Source organism: Neofelis nebulosa, chromosome 8 (assembly GCF_028018385.1).
Source record: "Neofelis nebulosa isolate mNeoNeb1 chromosome 8, mNeoNeb1.pri, whole genome shotgun sequence".
Taxonomy (NCBI): Eukaryota; Metazoa; Chordata; class Mammalia; order Carnivora; family Felidae; genus Neofelis; species Neofelis nebulosa.
Genome location: NC_080789.1, coordinates 7,796,345 through 7,808,207, shown reverse-complemented (window position 1 = coordinate 7,808,207; position 11,863 = coordinate 7,796,345). Strand labels below are relative to the sequence as shown.

The 11,863-nt window shown below is 41.4% G+C and overlaps 1 long non-coding RNA gene across 4 annotated transcripts in view; it reads right to left on the bottom strand.

Annotated features, from left to right (window-relative positions):
• Positions 1-3,022: 3,022 nt before the first annotated feature.
• Positions 3,023-11,863, bottom strand: part of LOC131518806 (uncharacterized) — a 48,753-nt gene continuing 39,912 nt past the window's right edge. For 3 of the 4 annotated variants that reach the window (XR_009265288.1, XR_009265287.1, XR_009265290.1), the window contains one exon: positions 3,023-3,104. This is a non-coding gene — a long non-coding RNA (uncharacterized LOC131518806). The other variant, XR_009265289.1, reaches the window with a different exon arrangement.

Genomic DNA, 11,863 nt, shown 5'->3' with positions numbered 1-11,863 from the left:
GACCATCTTGAAGACATGACGAAGGATCGTGGCCGGTAGCACATACCAGATTCTTATCAAAACAGCCTAGATCCTGTGTTTTCCTATAAAACCCTTCAGCCTTTCACCCCAGGCGGCTCTACAGTTTTTCTTTTTTCTTCTTTTTTTTAAAGCAGTTTCCATACCCATTGTGGGGCTTGAACTCACAACCCCCAGATCAAGAGTCGCCCGTTCCACCACTGACTGAGCCAGCCGGGTGCCCCTGGTCTACAGTTTTGAAGACATCAGCCTGTGGCAACCTCTCCTGCCTGGCAAAGTAATACAATTATCGTCGCTCTTTATCACCAAACTGTCTTCGTGTTCTATTTCGGCTCCGGAGCAGGAGCACAGAGGTCAGTTCTCGACAACAAAAAGATACTCAACGTCATTAGTAATTAGGGAAACACAAATAAATCGAAACTACAATGAGATGCCGCTTCACACCCACTAGAATGGCCATAATCGAAAATAGACAATAACCAGTGCTGGCGAGGATGTGGAGAAAGTGGAATCTCAGCCACCGCTGGTGGGGTGGACAATGGTGCAGCCACTTTGGAAAACTGTAGCAGTTCCTCTAAAAAGTTAAATATCTGTATGCGTAGGAATGATTTATACACTGCAGAAAATTTATCTCAGTAAATGTCTGTCCATAACCTAAGAAGCAGTTGCATACAGAGTTACGATACGACCTAGCAATTCCTCTCCTTGTTATGTACCCAAGAAAACTGAAAACATACGTTCACACAAAAATTTGTGCCCAAATGTCCACGGCAGCATTATTCATAAAGGCTGAAAAAATAAGCAATTCAAATGTCCATCCAACGGAATAGGATCCAGCCACTGGAAGCAAGGAAGGAGGGATTTACACAACAACCTGGCTGAATGTTGAACACATCGTGCTCAGTGAAAGGAGCCAGACACAAAAGACGACATACTATATGGTTCTATTTATATGAGATGTTTCAAACGGGCAAATCCACGCAGAAAGAGAGTAGAGCAGTGCTTGCCAGGGGCTCAGGAAAGGGGAGAATGAGGGGAGACTCTTGAGGGGTACAGGGCTCCTTTTTGGGGTGATGAAAATGTTCTGGAATTAGACTGTGATGATGGCTACACAGCCCTGAAAGTACTAAAAACCACTGAATTGTAAGGTTTCAAAGGGTGAATTTTACGATATGTGAATTAGATCTCAATTAAAAAGGAGGCCACAGACCAGCTGGAGGGACAGTGCTCTTTCGAGCCGCCTCCCAAGAGCCCCACCTGAAGTTCCAGGGGTGTTCAGTGGGCAGGCGGGAGGCCTGGAAAGTCAGAAAGAGTGGGTCTGCGGGATCATTGAGAGGAAGACCTGTTGTCAGGTGCAGATTTGGGCTTCTCTCTGTCCCAGGAGAAGCGGGGCTCCCTTGGGGTGCACGTGAGTTTCTACTCAGTGGAAGAAACAGACCTCTAAGATCGCCTGAGTCTTTTATTAAAAATATAGATAGAAGCGGGGCGCCTGGGTGGCGCAGTCGGTTAAGCGGCCGACTTCAGCCAGGTCACGATCTCGCGGTCCGTGAGTTCGAGCCCCGCGTCGGGCTCTGGGCTGATGGCTCAGAGCCTGGAGCCTGTTTCCGATTCTGTGTCTCCCTCTCTCTCTCTGCCCTCCCCCGTTCATGCTCTGTCTCTCTCTGTCCCAAAAATAAATAAAAACGTTGGAAAAAAAAAAAATTAAAAAAATATATATATATATAGATAGAAGGGCTCCTGGCTGGCTCAGTCGGTGGAGTGTAAGACTCCTGATCTCAGTGTTGTGAGTTCGAGCCCCACGCTGGGTGCAGAGATAACTTAATAATACAATCCTTAAAAATAGAGAGAGAGGGGTAGAAAAAAGTGAATAATGTACTTCATAAATGCTCGATAGTGATACAATGATTTTACCTAAGCCTGACATTTTTGAGAGGGAAATTTGTCATCCTTCTTCCTGGCTATGCAGAAATTAACCCAAAAGGGAGAAAAAGCAGCAGATAACATCTCCCAGCTAAAACCCTAAACCTCAGCTCAGTCATTGCCCATTTATGAAGCACTGAAGGCCTACTGTGTGTGACAACACCTGGAGACAGAAGAAGGAAGAACCAAAACAAAAAACCCAAATGAAGTGATAGCCAAAGTAAACCATAAAATCAAAAGGTTTGGGAAACAAGTGCCAACAGATGAACGCGTCGAGGAGGCCTGGGATAGGTACCAACGGGGTGCTATCCCGCCTTGAGAAAGAAGGAAATCCTGCCATTTGTTACAACATCGGTGGCCCTGAAGGGCGTTATGCTGAGTGAGATAAGTCACACAGAGGGAGACAAATAGTGCAGGCTCTCAGTTATATGGGGAATCTAAAAAAAGTCAAATGTGTAAAAGCAGAGTCAAATAAATGATGGTTACCAGAAGCCCAGGGGTGGACAGACCTGGGGCATCTGCTGTTTAAGGCTACAAGCTTGGAACTAGCAAACGCACGCGTCCTGGAGACCTGATGCACAGCACGGTGATCACAGTCAACACTTCTGTATTATCAACTTCAAAGGTACCGATAGGCTGGCTCTGAATTGCTCCCACCACAAAGAAACAAATAATTATGTGACATAAGAGGTGTGAGCTAAAATGGTGGTAATCATATCACAATAAATAAGTGTAGCAAATCAACGCATTGCCCACCTCAAACGGACACAGTGCTGCATGCCAGTTATATTTCAATAAAGAAATAGCAAAAGGTTTGGGGGCAACTGGCTGGCTCAGTTGGTTAAGCGTCTGACTTCGGCTCAGATCACGATCTCACGGTTCATGAGTTCGAGACTCGCATTGGGCTCTGCTCTGACAGCACAGAGCCCACTTCAGATCCTCTGTCCCCCTCTCAATGCCCCTCCCCCACTCAAGGTCTCCCTCCCTCTCTCTCTCTTTCTCTCTCTCTCTGTCTCTCTCAAAAATAAACATTTAAAAAAATCAAAAGGTTTGGACTAATGACTATGGAGACAACTCACCAGTCTGTAACCTTAGGCAAGTAACTCGACCTCAATGGTCTCAGCTGTGAAATGGAGAGAAAGTTGTCCACACTCCTCACCAAGCAGCTGTAAAGATAAATGAGTACCAGTGAGGATGTGCAGAGACCAGAACTCTTGCGTGTTGGTGGTGGGGACGTAAAATGGTACGGCAATTGTGGAGACGGGATAGCAGTTCCTCAAAAATTAGACATAACATTATCCTATTAGCCAAGAATTCCAATTCTGAGTAGATACACTAAAGAATTAAAGGCAGGGACTTGAACAAATATTTGGACACCCGTGTCCATGGCAGCATTATGCATTATTCACAATAGCCAAGAGGTGGAAACAGCCCATGCGTCCATCAATGGATGTAATGGATAAAGAAAATGGGGTATATCCATACAGTGGAATATTATTCCTTAAAAAGAAAGGAAAATCGACAAATGCTACGCCATAGACGAACCATGAAGACATGATGCCAAGTGAAATAAACTAGACACAAAAGGGCCAATATTCTATGCTTCCACTGTGTGAGGTACCCAACTAGTCAAATTCATAGAGATGGCAAATAGGACGGTGATGGCCAGGCGTTGGGGACACGGGACTGGGAGATTATTGTTTAATGGGTACGGAGTTCAGTTTGGGTTGTGCGACAACGTGAATGTGCCTGATGCCACTGAACTGTACACTTAAAAATGGCTAAAATGGTAAATTTTGTGTTCTGTATAGTTCATGACAATAAAAAGATGACATAAAATCATGTTAATGAAACTATGCTGCAAACTGTAAAGCCCTGACTCATATACTATTTTTCTCTTTCCTTCATGGATGCTGTCAATCAATTAGCCAAAAAGGAGCCAACTATATATTATTACCTGTGATGGCGAGATTTCTGGCCGAGAATGCTAGTCCTTCCTCCTAGTTCACACATGCAACACAGGCCGACAGAACAGCACCGCCAAAAGGAAGGGGAAAGACGGCTGCGTCCTTGGGGCAAAAACAACAGGGTAGGCACGATTTTCCATATATGGCCTGGTGATGAGAACCACAGGAAATGAAGCAGTAGGTGGTGACATCCTGGAATACGAGGCACAGAACAGTACCCTCGATCCTCAGGACTACCAGGTGGTCGAGGAAAAGAAGAAAAAAGACACACCACAGAAGGAGTGTACGATCGGATCGGACACACACACACAGAACAAGTACTTGGGTGCTGTCCTGAGCGGGGAGCCGGCGGGGGGCGGGGGGGGGGGCACTCATGCCAACAGATGGCCCTTCCAGAGATGAAAAACACCGTGTCTGGAGGGGAAAGTTAATGAACGGGTTTAACAAAAGATTTAAGATCACAGAAAATTATGATTGGTGAATTAGAAGGTACAACGATACAAACCATCTAAAATGTAAAGGAGTGAAAAAAGACCGAAAATACTGAACAGTATTTCAGTATTTCTAGCCTCTGTAGAACACTATCAAGCATATGTGTAATTAAAGTTCCAGAAAAGGGGGTAGGGAAAATTTTTTTTTTTTTTTTTTTTTTGAGAGAGAGGGAGAGAGAGAAAGAAACACAGAGTGTGAGCAGGGGAGGGACAGATAGAGGGAGACACCGAATCCGAAGCAGGCTTCAGGCTCTGAGCTGTCAGCACAGAGCTCGACGCAGGGCTCAAAACCAGGAACCGCGAGATCATGACCTGAGCCAAAGTCAGATGCTTAACCAACTGAGTCACCCAGGCTCCCTAGGAAAAATAGTTTTTGAAAAAAATGACAGAAAAATTTGCAAATTTGATGAAAAGCATAAGTTCACAGATCCAATAAGCTCAATGAACCCTAAACAGGATAAACACATAGAAAATAAAACCAAGGCACGTAATAGCAAAACTGCTAAAAAGCCATGAGTAATAAAGAAAAAAAAATGCTAGAAACAGTCAGAAGAGGGTGCCTGGGTGGTTCAGTCAGTTAAGCATTAAGTGTCTGACTCTCGATTTCTGCTCAGATCATGATCTCATGGTTTCGTGACTTTGAGCCCTGGTAGGGCTCTGTGCTGACAGCCCGGAGCCTGCTTGGGATTCTCTCTCTTGCTCTCTGTCTCTCTCGAAGATAAATAAATAGGGGCTCTTGGGTGGCTCAGTCAGTTAAGTGTCCAACTTCAGCTCAGGTCATGATCTCGCGGTTTGTGGGCTTGAGCCCCGCATCGGGCTCTGTGCTGACAGCTCAGAGCCTGGAGCCTGCTTCGGATTCTCTGTTTCCTCTCTCTCTGCCTCTCCCCTGCTTGCTCACTCTCTCTCTCTTTCTCTCTCTCTCTCAAAAATAAACATTTTAAAAAAATAATGTACAGGTTTAAGCCTAGATTTCTAAAACTAACGAAAACAACCTTTAAATATAAAGGTAGACTTTTTCAAATGGACTTTTTTTCATGTATTTTTTTAAAGTTATTATTATTTGTTCTGAGAGAAACAGGGACAGCACGAGCAGGGGAGGGGCGGAAAGAGAGGGAAAGAGAGAGAATCCCAAGTGGGCTCTGCGCTCAGACAAAACCAAGAGATCATGACCTGAGCTGAAACCGAGAGTTGGACACTTAACTGACTGAGCCACCTTGGTGCCCCTTTCTCAAGTTTTTTAAAGTAAAGTCTACAACCAACATTGGGCTCAAATTCATGACTCCGAGAACAAGAGTTCCATGCTCTACGGATTGATCCAGCCAGGTGCCCCTCAAATAGACTTTTAAAAGTTAATGGGGTGCCTGGGTGGCTCAGTCGGTTAAGCCTCCGACTTCGGCTCAGGTCATGATCTCGCAGTCCGGGAGTTCGAGCCCCGCGTCGGACTCTGTGCTGACCGCTCAGAGCCTGGAGCCTGTTTCGGATTCTGTGTCTCCCTCTCTCTGACCCTCCCCCATTCATGCTCCGTCTCTGTCTCAAAAATAAATAATAAATAAATAAATAAACAAATAAAAGTTACTAAATTTGGGGCGCCTGGGTGGCTCAGTTGGTTAAGTGTCCAACTTGATTTCGGCTCTCTTGGTTCGTGGGACTGAGCCCCACGTCAAGCTCTGTGCTGGTAGTGCAGAGTCAGCTTGGGATTCTCTCTCTCCCTCTCTCTCTGCCCCTTCCTTGTTTTCTCTCTCTCTCTCTCAAAATAAACTTAAAAAAAACTTTTTTAAGTTACTAAATTAATGCAAAAGATTACAAAGAGCAGATAGAAAAATAGCAAGGTGTGAGATTTAAACTCAACCATAGTATTTATAGTAAATGTAAATGTTCCAAACACTCCAATTAAAACATAGACATTATTAGATCATATTTTAAGAAAGACCAAAACACAACTATATACGCTCCATAAGAAACCCATTTTATTTTTTTTTTAATTTTTTTGTAATGTTTATTTATTTTTGAGACAGAGAGAGACAGAGCATGAACGGGGGAGGGTCAGAGAGAGGGAGACACAGAATCTGAAACAGGCTCCAGGCTCTGAACTGTCAGCACAGAGCCTGACGCGGGGCTCGAACTCACGGACCGTGAGATCATGACCTGAGCCGAAGTCGGCCGCTTAACCGACTGAGCCACCCAGGTGCCCCAAGAAACCCATTTTAAATGTAAAGACACAGATAGTTTAAAAGTGAGAGGATGGAGAAAGATAGACATACAGATGTTAAAAGAAAACTGAAATGGCAATATTAATATCAGGAAAAGCAAACTTCAGAACAAGGAACATCAACAGGGATGAAGAGGGAGATTTCCTGACGGTAAAGGTGTCAGTTCATCAAAAAGATGTAGCAATCCTAATGTGTATGCCAATATATCTCACCATTTATATAAAATGGAAACATTCCTTGAAACATAAAAATTACCAAAACTGGGGTGCCTGAGTGGCTCAGTCAGTTAAGCGACTCACTTCAGCTCAGGTCATGATCTCGCGGTTTGTGAGTCGAGCCCCGCATCGCGCTCTGTGCTGACAGCCTGGAGCCTGGAGCTGCTTGGGATTCTGTGTCTCCCTCTCTCTCTGCCCCTCCCCTGCTCACGTTCTGTCTCTCTCTGTCTCTCAACAACAAATAAACGTTTAAAAAAATTTTTTTAATTACCAAAACTAACAAGAAAAATAAAAAGTCTAAATAGCTCTACATCTATTTAAGAAATTCAACTGATAATTCAGGGGTGCCCGGGTGGCTCAGTCGGTTGAGCATCTGACTTCGGCTCAGGTCATGATCTCACAGCTCGTGAGTTCAAGCCTCGCCTCAGGCTCTGTGTTGACAGCTCAGAGCCTGGAGCTGCTTCGGATTCTGTGCCTCCCTCTCTCTCTGCCCCAACCCACTCGCATTCTGTTGCTGTCTCTCTTAAAAATAAATATACATGAAAAAAAAAATTTTTTTAATTCAATTCATAATTCAAACCTTCCCACAAACAAACTTCCAGGCCAAGATTATTTCACTGATGAATTCTATCAAACATATAAGGAATAAATAACAGAAGTCATATATGATTCTTTTAGAAAATAGCAGGAACACTTCTCAACCCATTTTTTTTTTTAATTTTTTTTTTTTTCAACGTTTTTTATTTATTTTTGGGACAGAGAGAGAGCATGAACGGGGGAGGGGCAGAGAGAGAGGGAGACACAGAATCGGAAACAGGCTCCAGGCTCCGAGCCATCAGCCCAGAGCCTGACGCGGGGCTCGAACTCACGGACCGCGAGATCGTGACCTGGCTGAAGTCGGACGCTTAACCGACTGCGCCACCCAGGCGCCCCCTCAACCCATTTTTATGAAATCAATGTTACCCTGGTACCAAAAATTTTTTCAGTTATAAGAAAACAAGAGACCAGTAGCCCCCATGAACATAGATGTAAAAATCCTAAGCATCTACCCAAAAGAATAGCTATTACATTATAAGTGTAATATAATGAGAGCAAAGGATTTCTCCCTAAGCTCAGGAATGAGGCAGTAATCTCCATTCTCAAGAATTCTTTTCAACATTATACTGGATGCTTTTGGCAGCAATATAAAACAAAAATAAATAAATAAATCAAAGACAAAATTGTTAGCAAGAAAGAAGTGAACTGTTTTTATTCTCAGTGTCATGATTGTGTAAATAAAAAAACCCATTAGGAATCTACAAAATAGCTATTCAAACTAGTAAATTAATTAATCAAGGAAAGAAGACACAAGAAAAGTAAACAAAGATCATTAGCATTTCTATGTATCAGCAATTAACACTTAGAAAATGAAATCTACAGGGGCATCTAGGTGGTCAATGGAGTAAGCTTCAGACTCTTGATCTCGGCACAGGTCATGATCCCACAGTTCGTGGGATCAAACCCCGCATTGGGCTCTGTGCTCACAGTGCTGAGCTTCCTTGGGATTCTCTCTCTCCCTCTCCCCCATGTTCTCTCTCTCTCTCTCTTAAAAATAAACAAACTTTAAAAAAAGAAACATATATTCTATGGGAGCCTAAGTGGGGTGGCTCACTCAGTTAAGCATCTGACTATTGATTTCAGCTCAGGTCATGATCCCAGGGTCCAGGGATCAAGCCCTGCATCAGGCTCCTCGCTGAGCATGGAGCCTGCTTAAGATTCGTTCTCTCTCTCCTTCTGCCCCTCTCCCATTCATGCAAATACATAAATAAATAAAATATATATTCTAAATATGAGTCTTTTGTCAGATACGTGGTTTGTAAATGTTTTTACCAGCTTATAGCTTATTTCCCCATCCTCTTAACAGGGTTTTTATGAAGTCCAGTAATACAATTTTTTCTTTTATGGATCATGCTTTTGGTATCATGTCTAAGAACTCTTCAACCAGACCCTAGGTCTTAGAGATTGTCTCTTATGTTATCATCTCAAATTTTACAGTTCTATGTTTCACAGTAAATGTAAGAACCATTTTGAGTTTATTTTTGTACAGAGAGGTTTGGCTTGAGGCTTGCTTTGTTTTTTTTGTTTTTGTTTTTGTTTTTGTTTTTGCCTACAGATAGCCATCCAGTTACTCCAGCACCCTCGGTTCCAAAAACTATCCTTTCTCCCCCAAATGACTCGTATCCCTTTGTCAAAAATAAAACAAACAAATGAACAAAAATTGGTCATACTTGTGTGGGGCTATTTCTGGATCCATGGAACTGTATGTGCATTCCTCTGCCAATACCACCATAGTGCTGATCAACGCAGCCCAAAGTCTAAATATCAAGCAGAGCGATTCTTCCATTTTTCTTCTTCAGAAATGTTTAGCTATTTTGGTTCCTTTGTCTCCCCCATAGAGAGTGTGGAATAATCTTGTCAAAATATACAAAATAATCTTGCTGGAGTTTTGATAGGACTTGTGCTAAATCTATATATCAACTGGGGGATAACTAACATCTTTACTATATTGTATCTTCTTGTCCAGGAACACAGAATGTTTCTTTATATTTCTTTGATTAATTTCATCAATGTTTTTTAGTTTTCAGCATGCAAGTCCTGTACATGTTTTGTGACATTTACACCTAAGTATTTTTTTTCTTTTTTCTTTTTTCTTGTGTGTGTGTGTGTGTGTGTGTGTGTGTGAGTGATGACTTTGTTTATCTCATTTTTTAAGAATTTTTTTTAATGTTTAATTATTTTTGAGAGAGAGAGAGACAGAGTGCAAGCAGGAGAGGGAGACACAGAATCCAAAGCAGGCTCCAGGCTCCGAGCTGTCAGCACAGAGCCCAATGCGGGGCTCAAACTCACGAACCGAGAGATCATGACCTGAGCTGAAGTCAGCCACTCAGCTGATTGAGCCACCCAGGTGCCTCTTCATTTTTATTTTTAGAGAGAGAGAAATATTGAGAGTGCATGAGCAGAGGAGAGGAGCAGAGGGAGAAAGAGAATCCCAAGGAGGCGCCACACCGTGGAGCCTGACACGGGTCTCGATCCTACGACCCTGGGATCATGACCTGAGCCGAAATCAAGAGTTGGACACTCAACTGACTGAGCCACCCAGGCACCCCTGTAATTATACATGCTATTTTTACTTTTAATTTTGATTTTCATTTTTTAAATGTTTTTTAATTTATATCCAAATTAGTTGGCATATAGGTGTTTTTTTTTTTAATTTCAGTCTCATTGATAGTTATACAGAAATACAGTTGACTTCTATATGTTCATCTTGTATCCTATAACCTTACTGAACTCATTTATTAGTTCCACTGAGTTTTATTGCTGTTGATGCCACGGGATTTTCTACATAGACCATCATGTCATCTGCAAAAAGAAATGTTTTATTCCTTCCTTTCTGATCCATAACCCTTTTATTTCCTTCTCTTGCCTCATTGCACTGGCATGAACTTCCAGTACATGTTGACTAGCAGTGGTGAGAGGGGACATTTTTGCCTTGTTTCTGATCTTAGAGGAAAAGTATTCAATATTTCCATTAAGTATGATGTCAGTTGTAGGTTTTCTGTAGATGTTTTTTAGCAAGTTGAAGAAGTCCCCTCCATTTCTAGTCTCTTGAGTTTTTATCATGAATGGGTATTGAATTTTGCCAAGTATTCTTTCTATCAATTCATACGATCATACAGTATTTCTTGGTAAATTACACTGATTTATTTTCAAATACTGAACTAGCCTTGGATCTCTGGAATTAACTTCACTTTGGTGTGATGTACAATTCTTCTTATACATTTCTGAAATCTATTTGCTATTATTTTGTTAAGTATTTTTGAATCTATATTCATGAGAGATATTGGTCTGTAATTTTCTTTTTTTCTTTTATTTACTTTTTATTTATTTTTTTACTGTCTTTGGTTTTAATATCAGGGCAATACTGGTTTCATAGAATGAATTGAGAAATGACTGAAATGGCTCTCATCTTCTATTTTCTGAAAGAGATTGTATAGAATTGGTGTTAATTCTTTAAACATTTTTTTAGAACTTTCCAATGAAACCATCTGGACCTGGAGACTTCTTTTTCAGGAAATTTTATGAATTCAATTTCATTAATAGTTATAGGGCTATTAGGGCTATTCAGATTATCACTTTAATATTTGATAAAGTGAGGTAGTTTATACTTTTTAAAGAATTGATACATTTCACCTAAATTATCAAATCTGTGTGCATAGAGTATTTTGTGGCATTCTATTATCCTTTTAATGTCTGCAGATTCTGTAGTGATATTCCCTATTTCATTACTGATCTTAGTAATGTGGTTTGTCAATTTTGTTGATCTTTTCAAAGAACCAGGTTTGGTTTCATTGATTTTTTTCTATTTTTCTGTTTTCAATCTCAATTTTTTAGCTTCATTATTTCCTTCATTCTATTGGCTTTAGAATTTTTTTTTTAATTTTCTATGTTTGTTTTTGAGAGACAGAGAGAGACAGAGCACAAGTGGGATGGGGGCAGAGAGAGAGAGAGGCACAGAAAATGAAAAAGGTTCCAGGCTCTGAGCGGTTTGTGGCTCAGGCTCACAAACTACAAGATCATCACCTAAGTCGAAGTCAGATGTTTAACCAACTAATCCACCCAGGCTCCCCTGCTTTAGGGCTTTTTAAATCTCTTTCTGATTTCCTGAAGTGGGAGTAAAGATCATTGATTGATTTGAGACATTTCCTCTTTCCCAATATAAACAGTAAGTGCTATAAATCTCCCTCTCCATTCTGCTTTAGCTGCATCCTACAAATTTTGATATGTTGTATTTCACCTAAATTCGGTTCATTTTTTTTTTTTTTAATTTCCCTTGAGAATTCATCTTGGAGCCATGAAATATTTAGAAGTGTCTTGTTTAATTTCCAGGTGTTGGGAGATTTTCTTATCACCCTTCTGTTACTGATTTCTAGTTTGGTTCCATTTATTCCAGTGGGCAGAGATTTGACTTTATATGATTTCAATCCTTTCAAACTTGAGATCTG